This window comes from Phyllostomus hastatus, unplaced genomic scaffold, assembly GCF_019186645.2.
Source record: "Phyllostomus hastatus isolate PE091 unplaced genomic scaffold, TTU_PhHast_1.1 phas_contig_1, whole genome shotgun sequence".
In the NCBI taxonomy this organism is placed as follows: domain Eukaryota; kingdom Metazoa; phylum Chordata; class Mammalia; order Chiroptera; family Phyllostomidae; genus Phyllostomus; species Phyllostomus hastatus.
In genome coordinates, this window is record NW_025333498.1 from 29,610,896 (window position 1) to 29,630,634 (window position 19,739).

General features: G+C 37.2%; 1 protein-coding gene across 2 annotated transcripts in view; it reads left to right on the top strand.

Annotated features, from left to right (window-relative positions):
* Positions 1-19,739, top strand: part of BAZ2B (bromodomain adjacent to zinc finger domain 2B) — a 364,968-nt gene that overhangs the window by 89,593 nt on the left and 255,636 nt on the right. The gene's annotated exons all lie outside the window — the stretch shown is intronic.

A 19,739-nucleotide genomic window follows, 5' to 3' on the forward strand; every position in this document is an offset into this window, starting at 1 on the left:
CATCCTTGCATCCCTGAGTTGAATTCCACTTGGTCATAGTGTATGATCTTCTTAATATATTATTGGATGCAGTTTGCTAATATTTTGTTGAGGATTTTATTGTCTGCGTTCATCATGGATATTGGCCTGAAGTTTTTTTTCTTTGTTATGTCTTTATTTGGTTTTGGGATTAGGATGATACTGGCTTAATAAAAAGAGTTTGGGAGTCTTCCATCATTTTGAATGTTTTTGAGTAGTCTGTGAAAGATAGGGTTTAGCTCTTCCTTAAATACTTTATAGAATTCTCCTGTGAAACCATCTGGTCCAGGGCTTTTGTGTGTTGGGAGTTGTTGTTTTTTTTAAAGATTTTATTTATTTATTTTTAGAGAGAGAGAAGGGAGGGAAGAGAGAGAGAGGGAAAGAGAGAGAGAGAGGGAGAGGGAGAGGGAGAGAGAGGGAGAGAGAGAGAGAGAAACATCAATGTGCAGTTGCTGGGGGTCATGGCCTGCAACCCAGGCATGTTCCCTGACTGGGAATCGAACCTGTGACAGTTTGGTTCGCAGCCCGCGCTCAATCCACTGAGCTATGCCAGCCAGGGCTGGGAGTTTTTTGATTACTGCTTCAATCTCATCAGTTGTTATTGGTCTGTTGAGGCTTTGTGCCTCTTCTTGATTGAGTTTGGAAAGATTATATTTTTCTAGAAATTTGTCCATTTCACCTAGGTTTACAAATTTCTTGGCATACAGTTCTTCATAGTAATTTCTTATAATCCTTTGTATTTCTGTGGTGTCAGTTGTAATCTCTCCTCTTTCATTTTTGATTGTGTTTAATTGGGTCCTTTCTCTATTTTTCTTGATGAGTCTGCTTAAAAGCTTGTCAGTTTTATTTATCTTTTCAAAGAACCAGCTCCTGGATTCATTGATCCTTAGAATTGTGCTTTTAGTCTCTATGACATTTAATTCTGCTCTGATCTTGTTATTTCCTTCCTTCTACTTGCTCTGGACTGTCTTTGTTGTTGTTCTTCAAGTTCTTGTAGGTGTGGGGTTCAGTTGTTTGTTTGAAATGTTTCTATCTTTTTTAGGTAGGCCTATATTGCTATGAATTTCCCTCTCAGGAATGCCTTTGCTGCGTTCCAAGTTTTGGGTTGTTGTGAGTTCATTTGCATTTGTTTCCAGAAACTTTTTGATTTCTTCCCTAATTTCATTATTGACCCATTCATTGTTTAATAGCATGCTATTCAATCTCCATGATTTTGAGTGTTTTGGGTTTTTTCCCTTGGGGTTGGTTTCTGGTTTCAGTACCTTGTGGTCGGAGAAAATACTTGGTATGATTTCAATTTTCTTGAATTTGTTGAGGCTTGTTTTGTGTCCTGTCATGTGGTCTGTGTTTGAAAATATTCTATGTGCATTTGAAAAGAATGTGTATTTAGTTTCTTTGGGATGATGGGCTCCATATATATCAGTGAAGTTCATTTCATCTAGGGCATTGTTCAGTGCCACAATATCTTCGTTGATATGTTGTTTGGAAGATCTGTCTGTCCATTTTTTTTTAAGATTTTATTTATTTAATTTTAGAGAGGGAAGGGAGGGGGAGAGAGAGAGAAATAGAGAGAGAAACATCAATGTGTGGTTGCTGGGGGTTATGGCCTGCAACCCAAGCATGTACCCTGCAACCCAGGCATGTACCCTGGCTGGGAATCGAACCCGCGACACTAGATCTGTCCATTTTTGACAGTGGGGTGTTAAAATCCTCTACTGTAATTGTGTTGCTGTCAATATCTTTCTTGAAGTCCTCTAAGATTTTCTTTATGTATTTCAGTGCTCCTATGTTGGGTACATATGCATTTACAATGTTTATGTCTTCTTGGTGGATTCTTTCCTTGAGTATAACGTAGTGACCTTCTGGGTCTCTCTTTATGGCCCTTTTTTGAAGTCTGTTTTGTCTGATATGAGTATTGCTACCCTGGCTTTTTTTCCCTGTCCGTTTGCTTGGAAAATTTGTTTCCAGCCATTCACTTTCAGCCTGTGTAGGTCTTTTTTTACTGAGGTGGGTCTCTTGTAGGCAGCATATGTGTGGGTTGTGGTTTCTTATCCATTCAGCTATTCTGTGTCTTTTGATTGGAGCATTTGATCCATTTACGTTTAAGTTTATTATTGATAGGTACTTATTCATTGCCATTTTTGTACTTGTGTTCCCCTCTCTCTCTCTTTTTCTTCCTTTCCTTAAAGCAGTCCCTTTAGCATCTCTTGCAGAGCTGGTGCCATGGAGGTGTATTCATTTAGTCTTCTTTTATTTGGGAAGCTCTTTATTTGGCCTTCTATCTTGATTGAAAAACTTGCTGGGTAAAGTAGCCTTGTTTTCAGGCCTCTGGTTCTCATTACTTGGAATCTTTCTTGCCATGTTCTTCTGGCTTGCAGCATTTCCATTGAGAAAGCAGCTGCTAACCTTATCAGGGCTCCTTTGTATGTTACTTCCTGTTTCTCCCTTGCTGCCCTTAAGATTCTCACTTTGTCTTCAAATTTTGCCATTTTAATTATGATATGTCTTGAAGTGAATCTGTTTGGGTTCCTCTTGATTGGTACTCTCTGGGTTTCCTGGATTTGTGTGATTTTTTCTCTCATCAAATTAGGGAAGTTTTCCATCATTACTTTTTCAAATAGGCTTTCTATCCCTTGCTCTTCTTCTTCTCCTTCTGGTACCCTATTATACAGATATTAATACATTTCATATTGTCTTGCATTTCTCTTAATCCCTCTTCATTCTTTCTGAGCCTCTTTTCCTTTTCTTGCTCTTTCTGGGTGATTTTTTCTACTTTGTTCTCCAGTTCGCTAATTTGGTCTTCTGCTTCATCGATCCTGCTTTTCATTCCTTCTACTGTGTTCTTCAGTTCAGAAATTGTATTCTTCATTTCCTCTTGGCCCTTGTTGATAGTTTCTATTTCCTTTTTCATGTTGATATAGTTTGCAGTGAGTTCATTAAGTTTCCCTGTAGTTTCTGGTAGCTCATTGTGAGCTCATTGAGCTTCCTGATAACCATTGCTTTGAATTCAATATCTGATAGTTAAGTTGCTTCTATTTTGTTTAGATTCTTTCTGAGGCTTCCACCTTTACTTTCATTTGGGGATTATTTCTTTGTGTTCCCATAGTTTGTGGGACTCTTCTTGTTCAGTGCAGCTTCTTAAATTGATCTGTTCTGGCTCCCTGGGATTATGGTGTGAACTTCTGAGGTAGAATACCTGTGCAATTCAGTGCTGCAGTCTCCTTGGTCTCTTGAGCTCACTAGTTTTGGGCAGTCGTTTAAGTTGGCTCTGTGTTTGTCTTTGGATTTTGATTGTTGTTTTGTCTTTCTTTGTTGGGTCCTGCCCACCAGCTGGTTAACTGAGGGTCATGCTGTTCACCATCTCATGTATTTTGTTGTGCTGGTGAGGGCAGGTTGTGTTGAAGCTGGTTCTTCAGTGTATGAAAGGTTTTGAGGATTCTCTCTTGCTCTTGTTCAGTTGTTTGTACTGAGTAATTTCTCCATCGTTTAGTTGTATTTCCAGATAGGTCCTGGATTGAGGTTTGTGTGGTTTCCACTCCCTCCTTCACTCCCTTCTGTTGTTATCTGTTAGTGGTTCCTTTGTTGTTGGGTTTCCTCTTCCAGTGGGTATGCTGGTGTTCACCATTTCCACCTAATCTTTTTTGTGATCAGTTGAAGGGGGAAGGCAAAATGTTTTAAGAGAGCAAGAAAGTATTCTATGATATTTACATTAGCAGCTGGTAGAGAAGAGAGAGGAGATCCTTTGGCTATGTATAGTGTTAACCGTGATCTTCCACCCAACTAGCCACTTTTTAGAAAGGATGGGAAGAAGATAAGGCTCTTGTTGGGGAGGGAAGGATTGTGAGTTGGATCTAGAAAGTAGTGAGGTTGTGGGAGTTCAGATTCTGAGGTAATGTGAGAGTAAAGGATAGTAAATAGATGTAGTGTGTGAGAGAATAGAGTTAACCACTACAGTAATAGAGTTCAGGAACTTGTGAAGTAGGGTAAGATCTGGGAGGGGTGTTGTGCAGTATTTACAATTGTATGGTACAGCTGTTATTTACAATAATATTAGAGCAACAATCATATGACAGAATCTATGTGATCTGGATAACAGGAATAGGGATTATAGGACCTTGAGTAGTGTGCTAATAGGAACACAAGTAAAGTGAAGGACGGTAAATTAGCAATACACTATGAAAGAGAGAACAGTGGAAACCTGTCAAATGATACAATATAGTCAGCCAAGCAAAGCAGACTATACAGAAAGAAGAGTAATACAAAAATACTATTAAAATAAAAGATGTAAGAATAATGAAAAAATAATAATGCAAATATTAAATAACTTGCAGGTTCTCTGTAATAGCAAAGTGAAATTTATCTTGCTGTCTTAGCTGTTGGGATTCCTCCTCTTTGGGTCCAACTGTGGTCTTTTCACAGTTCCAGTTTTTTTTTTTTTTGTCTCACTTTCGGGTATTTAAAAAAAAAGAAAAAAGGCAGAAGAAGGAAGAAGAGATAAAATTGGAAAAGATGAAGGAATAAAACAAGAAAAAAGGAAAGGCGAAAGGAATTGAAAGATGAAAAGTAATACAAATTAAAAAATAAAAAGTTATTTAAAAGAAAATGGAAAAAAACAGACAAAAAAGCCTCTTGTTTGTTTCAAAGTGGCAAAACTAGTTTTTCTGGTTTTGCTGGCTGCAGCAGGCTGAGGGGAGATTGGTATGGCTTTCTCACCTCCAGATCTGCACTCAATCAGCCCAGAGCCAGCCTGGCGCCACTCCCCAGTGCCATGGGTGTGGGATCCAGCCCCTCCTGAGAGTGAACTTTCCCCGGTTTACTGCTGTGGGCTAGGCTGCGGGTGTGCGGGCACTTGGCCAGGCTGTCTTGGCCCCATGGGTTTGGGCTTGTACCCTTTACAGTGCTATGGGGGTGCACAGGGCCTTCCGAGCAACCTTCCGCGCAACCTCAGGATCACTGCCTGACTGGGTGGAGGGGAGGCCATAGTGGCTGCTGCAGGAGAATTCCCCAAATAGTGTCTCTTTGTTCACTTTTTCTTTTTGAGAAATTCCTCCTACTCAAGCCTACCGCTCCAAACAGCCCAATTCTCCAGCTAGACAGGTGACTATCAGGGTCTGGGGCCATCATAACCCAACTCTCAACTCTCCCCAACTGGCATCCACAGTCTCCATGGGTGCTCACAGCCCCTGTGTGTTTGCCACTTAGTCCTTTTTTCCCTCTCTGAGACTTCAAGCAACCAGGTCTCTCCCAGTTCTGCTTAGACTTTGTTTGGCTGAGGAGGGAGCAGTTGATCTGGCTCTCTCCCAAGGACCCTGTGGCAGACCCCCATGGGTGCCGGGCCTCGGGGCTGCAGCTGCCCTGGTCCCCACGCTGGTCCCTGGGACCTTATTGTCCTGAAGCACTCTCCTTACCATCTGGTTTTTCAGTGTCCACTACAATTTTTGGTCTCCTATTTTCATATATGCTGGGGTACTGTTGGCTGTTTGCTCTGTTCCTTTGTACATCAGCTAGGTTTTTCTCCTGTGTGTAGTGGGAAGTGGAATCTGCTCCCTCCTACTTCGCCACCGTCTTTCTCCTCTCAGTATGGACATTTGATGATGTTAATTCTTCCAATCCATGAACATGGTACATGCTTCCATTTGTTTGTGTCTTCTTTCATTTCTTCCTTCAGTGTTGTATGTTTTTTTATCTCCTCGGTTAAATTTATTCCTAGGTACTTTATTTTTCTTGTTGCTATATCAAATGGGATTTGTTTCTTGATTTCTGCTTTTGATATTTCATTGTTAGTGTACAAAAATGCCTTTGACTTCTGAATGTTGACTTTGTATCCCACTGTTTTGCCAAATTCACTTATTAGGTCGAGTAGTTTTTTGGTGGAGTCTGTAGATTTTCTATGTACGGCATCATGTCATCTGCAGACAATGACAGTTTTGCTTCCTCCTTTCCAATTTGGACGCCTTTTATTTCTTTTTCTTGTCTGATTGCTGAGGCTAGGACTTCCAATATTACCTTGAATAGGAGTGGTGAAAGCGGGCCTCCTTGTCTTGTTCCTGATCTCGGAAAGTTCTAAGTTTTTGCTCATTGAGTAAGATGTTGGCTGTAGGTCTCTCCTATATGGCCTTTATTATGTCAAGGAATGCTTCTATTCCCATTTTGCTAAGTGTTTTTTATCATGAATGTGTGCTGTACTTTATCAAATGCTTTTTCTGCATCTATTTATATGATGATGTGATTTTTGTCTTTCGTTTTGTTTATGTTATGTATTACATTTATTGATTTACGAATATCGAACCATCCTTGCATCCTTGGGTTGAATCCCACTTGATCATGGTGTGTGGTCTTTTTAATGTATGTGGTTTGCCAATATTTTGTTGACGATTTTAGCGTCTGTGTTCATCAGCGATATTAGCCTGAAGTTTTCTTTCTTTGTTATGTCTTTATCTGTTTTGGGGATTAAGATGATGCTGGCTTCATAAAAAGAGTGTGAGAATCTTCCATCTTTTTTAATTTTTTGGAATAATCTGTGAAGGATAAGGCTTAGCTCTTCCTTAAGTACTTTATAGAATTCTAACTGTAAAACCATCTGGTCCAGGACATTCGTGTGTTGGGAGTTTTTTTGATTACTGCTTCAATTTCATCAGTTGTTATTGGTCTGTTGAGGCTTTGTGCCTCTTCTTGATTGAGTTTTGGATGATTATATTTTTCTAGAAATTTGTCCATTTCACCTAGGTTTACAAATTTCTTGGCATACAGTTCTTCATAGTAATTTCTTATAATCCTTTGTATTTCTGTGGTGTCAGTTGTAATCTCTCCTCTTTCATTTCTGATTGTGTTTAATTCGGTCCTCTCTCTTTTTTTCTTGATGAGTCTGCTTAAAGGCTTGTCGCTTTATTTATCTTTTCAAAGAACCAGCTCCTGGTTTTATTGATCCTTAGAATTGTGCTTTTAGTCTCTGTGACATTTAATTCTGCTGTGATCTTGGTTATTTCCCTCTGCTTCATATAGCCTGCTTTTGATTCCTTCTACTGTGTTCTTCAGTTTGGCAATTGTATTCTTCATTTTCATCTTGGCCCTTGTTGATAATTTCTATTTCCTTTTTCATGTTGATATAGTTTGCAGTGAGTTCATTAAATTTTCTCTGTAGTTTTTGGTAATTCTGTGTGACCTGATTGAGCTTCCTGATAACCATTGCTTTGAATTCAATATCTGATAGTTGAGTTGCCTCTATTTCATTTAGATTCTTTTTGAGGCTTCCACCTTTCCTTTCATTTGGGGGTTGTTTCTTTGTTTTCTTATTGTTTGTGAGACTCATCTTGTTAGCCTCAGTTTCTTAAATTGATCTGTTTTGGCTCCCTGGGTTTATGGTGTGAACTTCTGAGGTAGAATACCTGTGCGATTTAGTGGTGTAATCTCCTTCATCTCCTGTGCTCACGGGTCATGGGCTGTCATTTATGTTGGCTGTCTGTATGTCTTTGGGTTTTGATTGTTGTTTTGTCTTTCTTTGTTGGGTCCTTTCCTTCAGCTGGTTAACTGAGGGTCACTCCATCTACCACGTCTTGTATTCTGTTATGCAGGTGTGTACAGGTTGTGTTGAAGCTGGTTCATCTCTCTGTACGAGCTTCTGAGGCTTCTTTCTCATTCTTGTTCAGTTGTTTGTTCTGGGTAATTTCTCCATCATTTAGTTGTATTTCCAGATAGGTTCTGGATTGAGGTTAGTGTGGCTTCCACTCTCTCCTTCACCTTCTTTCGTTGTTATTTGTTGGTGGTTCCTTCGTTGGTGGGTTTCCTCTTGTGGTAGGTATACTGGTGTTCACAGCTCCCACCTACTCTTTTTTGTGATTAGTTGGAGGGGGAAGGCAAAATAGTTTAAGATAGTGGGAGTGTATTCTATGATATTTAAAATACCAACCCATAGAGAAGAGATAGGAAATCCTTTGGATATGTGTAGTGTTAACCATGATATTTCACCCAACCACCCACTTTTTAGAATGGGTGGAAAAAAGATAAGACTCTTTTTTGGAAGGGGGAAGGATTATGAGTTGGATCTAGAAAGCAGTGAGCTTGTGGAAGGTGAGATTATGGGATATAGTGACAGTAAAGGATAGAAAATAGGTGTAGGGTGCAAGAGAATAGAATTAACCACAACATTAATAAATTTCCAAAAACAGTGAGGTGAGCTAAGATCTAGGAAGGGTGTTGTGTAGTATTTACAGTTGTATAGAACAGCAATTATTTACAATAGTAATGGAGCAACAACCATATGACAGAATCTATGTGATCTGAATAATAAGAATAGGACATATAGGACCTAGAGTAGTGTGCTGTAGGATCAAAAGTGAAGTGAAAGATGGAAAATTAAAAATACAATATGAAAGAGAGAACAAGGGAAGCCAGTCAAACAATGCAATTTAACAAACCAAGTGAAGAAGACTAAACAGAAAGGAGAGAAAGAAAAAAAATTCTAATAAAATAAAAGATGTGAGGGGAGGTTGTAGGGGATAATGGGGGGAAAGGGTGAAGGGTTCTCAGGAACAACTATAAAGGTCACATGGACAAAACCAAAGGGGGATGGAATCAAGAGAGGGATGTGGGGATGTCGGGGGTCAGAGTGGGGAGTAATGGGCAAGGAATGGAGACAATGGTACTTGAACTACAATAATTTTTTAAAAATAAAAAAAATAAATTAAAATTTAGGTTAAAAAAGATGTAAGAATAATGGAGAAATGATAATAATATAAATATACAATAACCTGCAAGTTCTCTGGAGTAGAAAAGTGAAATTTGTCTCTTTGAGTTGTTGGGATGACCCTTCTTTGGGTCTAATTCTGGTTCTTTCACAGTTCCAGGTTTTATTATCTCAGTTGTCAGAATTAAAAAAAAAAAGGAAGAAGGAATTAAAAAAAAAAAAAAAGCCTCCTGCTGGCTTTAAACTGGCCAAGCCAGTTCTGCTGGTCTTCCTGACTGCAGCAGGCTGAGGGGGGACTGGTTTCACTTTTCTCCCTTCCTGAGCCACACTCTTCTCACAGTTCCCCAGTCTCCAGTCCAGTTCCTCAGTTCACTGCTGGGCTCCCAGTGCCCTTCTGCTGCTGGCCTATGCCTTCAGTCCACCAGTTGTGCTGTCCTTGAGGTGCACCAATTAGCGGCAACTCACACAGCACCTTCTCACTCTTCGCTGTCGTCGATGGTAGGGACTCTCAGGGCTAGTTCAGTGTCCCCATGGAGTTAAGTCTTTCTGAGGATTGCTCACTCCCTGAGCCCTGCAGCTGTCCTCTTAGGGGGTGTCTCCACCATCCTCTTAGAGAACCAGTGGGCCCTGGCACCACTGTGTCTGCCACTGCGGATACAGGTGGGTGCCTCCTCTGTTGCTGCGCCCAGCGCGCTGGGTTTTGGCACCAGGCATCTCTGGGCAGCGGGGTCAGGTGTGCTTCTTCCCAGGGGCTGCCAGCGTGAACATTTGGCCTCTTGTGCTGCAACGGGGGTACAGCCTCTGTGGCCAGTTTTTTCTCCTCTTGCTTCCTCCCTTCTCCACTCTCTAAAAGTAAATAAAGAAAATCTTTAAGAAAATAAAAAATAAAAAAATGTATCTTTGGGCAAGGATTAAAAAGTGCAAAAATAAAAATAAAATGTATAAGTTTTCTGTATATATTTTTAATATGTTATTTAAATTTGAAAATTTTTTTTGTGGTAATGACTCTGTTTAACAGCAGACAACATAGTCATTACCTGAAAATTTAACTTTTGTCTCTCAGGAACTAGTATGACCTTGATTTCACTACATTGCTGCCCATGGAGTGGTGCTGGGTATAATCTACACAGCCTTATAAGATTGACTTGGGTGAACAACAGTTTGTTGGGTTAATTTAATCAATGTAATTATATTCATCATTCCCCCGGTGTTCATGGAGGATTATTATGTGAAGGACCATAGAAATAATACCTATACATTTGCTATAAAATTACTTCAAAAACTTTGATATGTTATTCTAATGTTTTAAGTTTAATGAATTTAAGTTAATGAATTGGTTAAGTTTTTTTGTTTACCAGGTAAGGATAATGGTGTTGTATTCCTTCTTTGTTTGGTCTGCTTTGAAAGTCACAGGTAAATTGTATGCTTGATCACAGTAACCGTTAGTACATACCAGTAACATTTTAAAATTTCTAAACAAATGAAATCTTAAGTTGGATGCTTAAGATATATATGTGTGCACATATATGTACACATACATGTATACCGCATGAAATGCACATATACATATATACACATATATATGTATGTACAAATACAATTTCAAATTAGGTTCCCTAAGGTAGATTTAATAGGAAAGGTTGAATAATTCTTAATTTGTTCCCTTTATTTACCAATTTTCAAAATAATAAGTTTCTTTCCTAATGTCCTTCAAAGGTAAATGGTGAATTTTTAAACTATCATTATGAGCTCATATATTAAGATATATTTATTATGTTTCAATTCATTGTATTTATTCAGTTTTGACCAGTGGGAAACACTTCAAGTGGCCTCTTCAGATTGGCTCTCAGGACTTGAAACATGACCCCATAATCTTTGATAGTTTTCATGCTTAATGGTACCATAGGGTATTTGAGGCTTATTAGATATTTTCTATCCCAAACCTGGACTCAGCCTTTGCTTCAAGGAATTCTTTTCAGGGGTAAATGGTGTTTAGAGACCATAACCTGGGTACACAGGTATTTGCTTCTTGCTACTCCAATGGTCCCCGTCACTTTTAAAGCATGTACAGTGGGCTAAATTAACAAATTTCTACTTTGAAATATAAGATATGTAATGAATTCATTCTGTTATACACAGTTCAAATTCAGGATTACAGAGTATTGTATGTAACTTATTGGTTTTATATGTTTCTTTTTTGTCACATACCGAAAATTAATTTCCAAAAACAACTTATTTGCTTTTTCTCAGTCTATACATGCAAGAATATTACACCAATTAATTCCAAAAAATGGTTATTGATAACAATTTAATTTTCTTTCTTTTTTTTTTTTAAGATTTTATTTATTTATTTTTTAGAGAGAGAAGTGAAGGAGAAAGAGAGAGAAACATCAATGTGCGGTTGCTGGGGGCCGTGGCCTGCAACCCAGGCATGTGGCCTGACTGGGAATTGAACCCGCGACACTTTGGTTCGCAGCCCGCGCTCAATCCACTGAGCTATGCCAGCCAGGGCGCTAATTTTCTCTTTTGTTGCTGCTGCTTTAAATTTTTTTTTCTTAGTATATATCCTATGAGGGATATGCTGTTCGATTACTCTGTCTGCTTGTGTGTTTTTTAAAAAATTATTGTGTTAAATGTCACTTGGAATATTCTCTGTATGGTTATGCCAGCAACTCAAAATATAATTAAGTTCATTTATTTTATATAGCTTTCATTTTGATGGCATTGCTTTTTAAATTAAATTTGTTTTATAATTATGTAAATGATTATATATGGTTTAAAATAATATCTACAAAACAGGTTTTATGAGAAATCTTCCTACTATTCTATCTTCACTACTCTGTTACCTTCCTCCTTATAAGGAATGGTTTGTTTTTAAGGTTTTGATTTTTCTTTTCATTTTAAAAATTAGACAAGTATGTAGATGAATGATAGCATACCATTGGTGTTTTTCTTCACTGTGCTTTTTTAATTTAATAACCTATGCTTGGCTTGACTATGAAATACTTTTTACTACTTATATTCTTCATTCCTTGTTAAAAATTGCACAGTACTCCACTGTGTATGTATACAATGATTAATTCAACCATTTCCTTATAAAGGATAACTTGGGTTATTTCCAGACTCTTGCTATAACAAATAATGCCTCAATGAATAACTTCTTATATACCAATTTTCATAGTTTTTACTGTTGGTCAGATTCTTGGAAGTGGGATTTACTAGTTGAAAAATAAATGCATATGTATTAACTTTGGTAGATACTGTCAAATTCTCTCTTTGAGTTCTCTCTTCTCACCTTGGGTTTTCCACTTTTTACTCTGAACAAGCAATATTTGAGAGTGTCACTGTTTCCCAGAAGCGCCTCAATGACAGGCTGTGTTGTGAAACGTTTGGATTTTTGCCATTTTGTTGGGTGAGAAATAGTATCTGAGTGTTTCTTAATTTGCATTTCTCTTTTGAGCAAGATTGAAAATGTTTCTATTTAAAAGGCATTTGCATTTTCTTTTTCTGTAAAATATTTGTTCATCTCTCATGCCTTTTTTCTATCAGGGTGTTGGTCTTTTATTCATTTTTAGATACTCTTTATATATAGGGTTATTACATTGTCTCATGTAAGTTACAAATATTTTTTCACAGTTTCTTGTTTGACTTCATACTTTGCTTGTAGTATGTCTTATATTATTTTTTTGCCATACACAAGTTTTTCATCTTTATGTATTGAGATTTACCAGTATTTTACTTTATTACATCTAGTTTTGACCATTGTGAGAAAAATGTCCCCAACTCTCCAATTATAGAGGGATTGACCTATAATTTTTCCTAGTACTTGCGAGATTCAAATTTTTACATTTAAATATCTGCTCTTTTTAAAATTTTTTTTTGGAACAGATTCAAATTCATCTTTTTCCTTATGACTACACTTTTATCCCACTATGTATTAAAGAGCCATCTCTTCCTCACTTCTTTGAAATACAGCATTTATCGGTGTTAAATTTCCATATTCACTTGGGTCAATTTCTCAGTTTTCTCTGGTGTTCTATTGGTCTCTTTTCACATGTTAAATAAATTCTTTCCAGCCCATTTTTGCTTGTAAGGTTTTTTTTGAGAAATCAGCTGATAGTCTTATGAGAACTCCTTTGTAGGTAACTCTCTCTTTTTCTCTTGTTGCTTTTAGGATGCTCTCCTTATCTTTAATCTTGGAAAACTTAATTATGATGTGTCTTCATGTGTTTCTCCTTGGATCCAACCTCTTTGGGACTCTCTGAGGTTCCTGGACTTGCATGTCTATTTCCTTTGCCAGACTGGGGAAGTTTTCCTTCATTATTTTTTCAAATACCTTTTCAGTTTGTTGCTCTTCCTCATCTCTTTCTGGTACCTCTGTGATTCAGATGTTGGGACATTTGAAGTTGTACAGGAGGTTCCTAAGCCTCTACTAGTTTTTTTGAATTCCTGTTTCTTCATTCCATGCTGGCTGAATTTTTATTTCTTCCTTCTGCTCCAAAGGGTTGATTTGAGTCCCAGTTTCCTTCCTTTTACTGTTTGGTTCCCTGTATATTTTTCTTTATTTCACTTTGCATAGCCTTCACTTCTTCCTCTATTTTGTGACCATACTCAATAATTTCTGTGAACATCCAGATTACCAGTGTTTTGAACACTGCATCTGATAGGTTGGCTATCTCCTCATTGTTGAGTTCTGTTTCTGGAGTTTTGATCCGTTCTGTCATTTGGGCCATATTTGATTGTCTTGGTGCACGAATTATGTTTCAAGGGCCAGAGCCTTTGGTATTTGCCATGGTGGGGCAACCCAGGTTGCTGCATTGTAGCACTGTATGTGTTGGGGGGGTCAGAGAGGGAACAGTGCTATGTGCTTGCTCTTGCCCCGCTTTTAGTCACTTCCCTCCCTTTTCACAAGCATATTGTGCTCTTTCAGGTGCTGATTCCTGGGTGGGTGCACTTGTGTACATTCTAGGGTCCCGTGGGCCCTTCCAACAGACTCTTCTGTGAAGCAGGGAGTTCCTCCTGCCACTGCAACCCCCCCAGGTTTTTACAGCCAGGGGTTTTGAGGCATTATTTACCTGTGCTGGACCCTTGAGTGTGCCATCTGTCTCACTCCCCTGTTGTTCCTCCCGGCTTATCCTCATGTGAATGTGGGATATCATAGTTTGCCAGCCACCACCTTGCCCACCCTAGTTCCCCAGCCACTGCCTTGTCCCATGTTCTCGAAGCCCCAGCTATCTATCTCCACCCCTCCTACCAGTCTGGGTGAATGTTTCTTTAACTCCTTAGTTGTCGGACTTCCATACAGTTCAATTTTCTGGCTGTTCTGGTTGTTTTTTTTTTTTTAAATTGGTTGTTATCTTTCTTTCTGGTTATGTGAGGAAGCAAATCGTATCCAACTATGCTTCCATTTTGGCTGGAACCAAGTAATAAAATCTTTTTAAGAAGATGAACTAAGTCACACCTCAGACCCAGTGAATCTCTGGATATTGGGCCTGGGCATGTACATTTTGAAAAAGCTCTTCAGTCAATTCTGATTACCCTATTAAAATGACCTATACAGTGTAAATTCAAGTTCTAATTCCTGACTACCTTGTGATTTGTTTCCCCTTATGTATTCTGGACGGTATTTAATGACTAATTGTTACCCAATTCCCTAAGGCAGAAATCTCTCGTCTTCCTTTAGTTTGCCTTCTCCCTTTACACTCTCTGTTTTCAGTTGGTTACCAAGTCCACATTTTACCTCAAAAATTCCTGGCTTTAAGTCTCCACTGCCACTGTCTTTTACCATCTTTTTCACGGACTATTAAGAAATAGCCTCTCTCCCTTTGTCTCTCTCTCTCTCTCTCTCTCTCTCTCTCTCCCCCCCCCCTCCCCCCTCTCCCTCTCTCCCTCTCTCTCTCCTTCTCCCCCTCCCTCCCTCCAGATTTTATTTATTTTTCAGATAGAGGGGAAGGGAGGGAGAAAGAGAGCAAGAGAAACATCAATTGCCTTTTGCATGCCCCTAACTTGGGACTTGGCCTGCAACCCAGTCATGTGCACTGACCGAGAATGAAACCCTTGACTGGTGCTCAACCCACTGAGCCTCACCAGCTAGGGCTTTAGACACTATTTTCACAGTTGTTGTTCTCTAAAAACAAGGTCGATCCTGTCACTTCTTTGCCGACCGTAGTTCGCTCTCAAGTTAAATTCAACCACATTACCATCAATGGTACATCAAACTTTTCATTCTCATGTCCCAGCCACCAGCCTCGTTTTCCTCCTTCATCCATATTATTCTACACCTCACATTGAGTATTACTGTTACACTAAATTTCTCACAGTTCGATGGATCTCAGACCTAGTAGCACTTTATATTTAAACTTACATGTTTTCTTTCACTTGAACCATCCCCTCCTCCTTTTGCTTGGTAAGCTCTCTATATTTGAGATGCAGTTCAAGTGGCATCTCTTTGATAAAGTTTTTTTTTTGTTTTAAACTCCCAGTCAGAATTAGTTGCCCCATCTTTTTTATTCTAGCAAAACTTTATTATTTGTATCTTTATAATATGATTTATGTGAGTGTCTAATCTCCCAGGAATTTCACACTTTCAACATCAACCAGAATGTGAGCTTTTTATGTGTTTCCAGCCTCTAGCAGAGTGCATAGCATATAGCAAGCACTCAAATATTTGTTCAATGAATGAAAACAGAGCTTCATTAGTCTGTACCTATGAAACAGAAGTAAGACAGGACAGTGGCCAGCTTGCTCTGCTATTTAGATCTCTTGTTCTTTGGGCTTTTTTGTAGTCCACATTCCTAGATGTTCTCTGTACATGGCAATTCCTTGCTCTTTGAAGATCCATGTGCCATACCTATAGTTGTAAATGAGATTTCCATTTTTCCTCTATACTTATTTATGAAGTTCTTAGTCCTAAAAATAGATGCTGCTTTAAAGAAGAAAGTGCAACAATTGAATCTATAGTGGTGAGATAATTAGTCTAAAGGATAGGTATATCTCATATATAAAAATAATTACCAGTAATATTGAAAAAGATATTTGATCATTTAATTCTTTTACAGTTCTGTACATGATGAAGTAATAATTAAGATGATGATCTTAGGCAGAAGATTAAGTGATATGGGAGCCAGGTTTTCTTTGGAACTATAATAATTCCCCCCCCTAACTCTATGACTGTGTTTTGATCTCTCAGACAATCAAATGTGATAACATGAAAAAAGGGAAGGAATCATATCAAAAAAAAATTAAGCACAACTTTTTAGTAAGAGGGTATTAAATATTGAAGTAATCCAGTTTTAAATTTCTAGAGTATCACTATTTTTATTCAGTGATATTTTAGAGAAAGAAAGAGGGAGAGGGAGAAGGAGAGGGAGGGTGGGGAGAGAGAGAGAGACAGAGAAATAGACATGGATTCCTTCTTCCACCTGTTTCATTCATTGGTTGCTTCTTATATATGCCCTGACCAGAGATTCAACCCAAAACAGTGGAATATCAGGATGATGCTCTAACCAATTGAGCTACCATCCCAGGGCCTTAGTGTACCATTATTTTTAATAGTCAGTTTTAAAAGTATAGATTAATGATTTCACACACATGTGTAATCTAATGTACAAACTGAACTAACAAGAAAAATAGAGACAACTCATAGATGGAGAGCAGATGACAGCTAGTGGGGGATGGAGGGATTGAGCAAAGAGGAAAGTGGACTCATAGACATGGACAACAGTATGGTGATTGCTTAGGGAAAGGAGTACAAGGGGACTAAATGGTAATGGAAAAAATACAAATAAAGATTTTTTTTAAAGTATAGATTAAATTAGAAAATCAATATATTTGACTTACCAAATAATGCCAAATAATTTTAGTATAAAAATTGAAGCTTGTATTTTGTTGAAATACAGGAATTCATCTTATGAATTTTATTTATGTTTTATTGATTGATTTAGAGAGAGAGACACATCTCTCTCTCTCGAGATATCATCTCTCTATCTTGAGTTGTTTTCCACTTACTCATGCATTCACTGATTGATTCTTATGTGCCCTGACCCAGGATTCAACCCAGAACCTTGGTGGTATCAGGATGATGCTCTAACCAACTGAGCTACCTTGCCAGGGCAATCTTACGAATTTTAGATTTCAATTTATGTGACTTTTTAATTTACCAGTTGTTTTGTTAATTAATTTATTTCTATTTAACTGCATTGTTGAGAATGTTGCAAAAATATTTTCCAAACTATATAAATAGCCCTTGATGACCATAGAAATATAGTTTTAAAATATTTTAAAGACAGCAAAATCAAGTTATTTTTTATCATTTATTTTTATACCAACATTTTGAGGATGCGCTTATTTTAAGTTACTTCATCATTTATTTAAAGGAAAAGACAACTTTGTTTGTATGTGGCTTCAACATGAAATTATATATATATAAAGTATTTAAAAAATTTTTTGAACTGTGGTCTAAAAATTACCCAGGATCATGGTAGGGATTTTTTTTTCAGTTTCACTACTACAATATTATTTTTTCCTATTTTGTATTGTTGTATAATTATAATTGTCCTGAAATTTTTTAATATAACTTTTTATAATTTAATTACTTTCATTATATGTGTACCTTTTTTTTCTTTTGGTTAGGCATATATTTAAATGTTAAATTAATAAGTGAATTTTGTTATGTCAAATATTTTCCCCACAGAGTTTGTCTTCAAAAACCAGGCATTGTAAATTAAATATACTCATGAAACCTATTGTTTGGAAAACCAATGTGCCATTTTTAAATCCAATATTATTTCAGAATATTACTCAAACCCAAAATTGATTCATGCTTTGCAGTATATTTTTTAAAGGCTTTAAGTAAAAGATACGTCCTTGGTGTAAAGCAGTCAAATGGAGGATAAGTGGTGGCAGAAAGACACTAGACCTTGGGTGGTGGGTCCACCATGTAGTATGAAGATAATATGTTACAAAGCTGTACATTTGAAACCTGTATGGTTTTATAAACCAGTGTCACCCCAATAAATTCAATTAAATAAAATATATCCTTAGTTATTTAAGTATGCCATTTAACTTTATTTCAAGAAAAATGTTTTAAAGGAATTCTTTGTGACAATTGAGACAACTTGAATCTAGCCCATGTTTTATCCTTTCAAAACTGAATATTTTCAGTAGTTATGCTAGTGATTAGGGAAACTGTCAGCAATGGATTGTTGAAATATTATAATACTTTATATTTAGAAATATCAGTGAATGGCCTTTTTTTCCAATTGTTTTAAAATACTGTTTATTTGAGTAATGACCACTATTATATAAAAACACTTTTTTTGCATGTTGCTACAAACTTTTTTGCATGTTACTTTGAACAACATATCTAAATGCTAGCATTCATACTTATATTTTAATCTGCATTTTTCTTCTGGAACATTATTAGTAAATTTTGAAATTATAGAACTGTTGACCCAGACATACATGTACAGAGCTTGGCCTCGGAGTTAATTAAATATGAGTTAATAATATATTAAAGGAAATTATTGTCCTTATTACAGTTATTAGGTAGTTACTCAAATTATAGCTTCAAAGGAATGCAGAGCATGGAAAACTCAGGATTAAATTATGCATTTGAACCTTAGGCCAGCTTTTACTGTACAGACAGTTTTCTGCTAAGAGAGAAATTGTATGTCATTGAAATTAAATGCTTTTCTGGGATGGAAGGTTCCAGTTTTTAATGAAATTACTGAGTGTGGTGTAGTGAAATGATTAAAATCTGTATTCCGGGAATGTGGCAGGGAAAAAAAATCAATAAGTGCTAGCACAGCTTTGCTGCTCAATGTGAATCCTGAGAATGAAATAAACTACTACAAAAATAATAATTAAAAACATATCAGCACATTAATTTATTTAGCATCAGTCTCCTGAGACATCATCTTCACTAATTTTTAGCATATATTTTACTATGTAATGAGCAGCCTTCTTTTCAGATATCCCTATTAGACAGGCAGTATTTCTGCCCTTCCCCCAGTGCTCCTGCATTGCAATCATTGTACTTGCACTTATTATGTTACAAATGACCGAGGTAAGGCTGACATTCTCAGTGCATGCAAAAAGACCTAGTCTGCCAAGCTTTCTTTTTTTTTCCCCTAATGAAGCAGCTTTGTGAAATCTCCCCATGTGTTAATACTAATGAAGATCCTCCAGCACAATTAAACTCACAGCCAGTGGCTGAAGAGGAAACAGAAAACAATAGTGTCTTTTAAGTTATATTTATCCACATATATATGCGCAAATATATATGGTCAAATTATTCTTTTGAAGCTTGCCTTTCCCTTGCTCTTCATCCCAAAAATTAAGTTATGCAATTTCTAATTATATGAGCTTTGAGACTTTAATGTATTGGGGGGAACTACCTCAATGAAAAATTTTTAAAATTATGTATATTCTTGGAATAAAGTGTTACCTAGGTGAAGACTTCTTTTTAAAATCATTTTTTAGGAATTTATGCGGCGTGCAGGAACAGGGAATGTAGTGTACTTTTACCTTTAGTTTAACTTTACTGTTTTCAGGCTGTTGGAATTGGGAAAAATAGTAGGGTTAAAAACAAAGTTGGAAGAGATTCTGGGGGTAGACAAATAGCATATCTCGTGTGTAATTTAAAGATGGAGCAATGAGCTACCAGTCTTAACTTGATATTTTTACAAGTGTTCAATTCCTAGTTAGCTATCCCCTTTCCTCCCTTTAACTTCTCAGAAATTGGAGCGGGGAGGGGGAACGACTATTGAGATTACCTTTTAAAGTTTTAATTTGTAATTTTCAAATGGCTATTTTAACGTGTTTTAAATTTTAACTCCGTGCAAAAACATTTCAGCTAGTTTAACTCGTCCGTGTTAGGGCAGTAGCATTTAATCCTTGGACCATCTTGCGTCCTGCCTTTTATTTTATTTGATTTCCAAACATCCACGAATTCTTGGCTTATTAATTTAGTTGGTCTGTGGACTTCAACCGAATTGTGTTTGCGGACAAAAAAAGTTTAGGTGAAAGCGGTTAGTCT